Raw genomic sequence first — 1,410 nt, forward strand, 5'->3', positions numbered from 1 at the left:
TAAGAAAGAAGAATGGTTCGATCCGGGTGCAGGAGATACCCGACTGGCTCCCCTCAGCCCTGGGCTTCTCACAAGGGGAGCTGGGGGAGCCTGGCCCCTTCTCTGCCTTCCCCAGCAGCACCCCATGAACAATTGGCAGCCTGCGGCGGAGCTGGATGGTCACAGGGAAGATGGAACAGTCCCCGCAGTGGGCTGGTGGGGAGTGGAGAGCGCTGAGGGGTGAGGCCTGCTGGAGTGGAGCCGGCCTGGGCTGGGAGCCAGCCTGGACGAAAAGACTCTTCCAGGAACCACAGACTGTGGCTGCTGCTGAGGTGGCAGAGAAGGCACATCTGGCAGAGGATGACCATCAGTGGCTCGTTGGTCTAGGGGTATGATTCTCGCTTAGGGTGCGAGAGGTCCCGGGTTCAAATCCCGGACGAGCCCTGTTTTTCCTGGATTTTTCTTTTTTTCCATTCCCTTTTCCCCACCACACACACAAGTATACACTGCCTGCCTTTTCTAAAGTTAGAAGCAGAGATGATCCAGTGGTGAGTGAATAAAGGACTCAGGACAAGCTGCCAGTCAATTTCCCCACTAGCCATGTCCTGTATATACCTCGTTATTCCCACTGAGGCCAAGCCAAGCAGAAGGAGATTGTCACAGCTCTAGGTGCTGAACCTGAGAAGGTTATAGGGCCAAAATGTTGCCTTGTGTTAGGCAGAAAGCCTCAGCCTCAGAGAAAGAGCAGGGGGTCAGGACTGAGGAGTGGGTCTGAGTTGGAGGTCAAGAAAAGGCAAACCCGCCACGCAAAATCCAAGCTATGAAGTACACTGGCTTCAAAGTTCAAAAGCTAGGATCAAAGTTGCAATTTGGAATCTCAGCTTTCCTCTTGGTAAAATGGGAACAATAATATTCATTTCTCAAAGTCGGAAGGATTAAATCAGAAACTGTATGTGAAAGCCCTTTGCAAACTATAATGTACCTTACAGACAGGGATTGTTAGGAATGCTACTAAAGGTAAAGAGAATCTAGAAAGGAAATTCTGACAACATGACAGACTGAACTAACGTAGCTCTCCCTTCACCTAGTGTTCCCTAAAACACACACAGAAATATTGCCTAAAACAGAATTTAAAAATTAAAGTATGAACAATTGCAAAATTGACTTTGAAATTTCCAGATATTAGAATTTAAAAAGGAATGCAAGGGACTTCCCTGGCAATCCAGTGGTTAAGATTCTGCTTCTAATTCTGCTTCTAATCCCTGGTCAGAGAACTAAGATCCCATATACGGCACTGTGTGGCCAAAAAGTAGGAGAAAAAAAAAAAAAAAAAGGAATACAAAACAAAGAAGGGAGATGGGAAGAAGGAAAAGAGCTATCACAGGAGCCCATGGTTCATTTGACACAGATAACAGATATATTGCTTTCAAT

The 1,410-nt window shown here is 47.0% G+C and overlaps 1 non-coding gene across 1 annotated transcript; it reads left to right on the forward strand.

Annotated features, from left to right (window-relative positions):
• The first annotated feature begins 351 nt into the window (after positions 1-351).
• TRNAP-AGG lies at positions 352-423 on the forward strand. Its single transcript has one exon. It is a non-coding gene; the product is annotated as a tRNA-Pro (tRNA).
• The last annotated feature ends 987 nt before the right edge of the window (positions 424-1,410 follow it).

This window comes from Cervus canadensis, chromosome 3, assembly GCF_019320065.1.
Source record: "Cervus canadensis isolate Bull #8, Minnesota chromosome 3, ASM1932006v1, whole genome shotgun sequence".
Taxonomy (NCBI): Eukaryota; Metazoa; Chordata; class Mammalia; order Artiodactyla; family Cervidae; genus Cervus; species Cervus canadensis.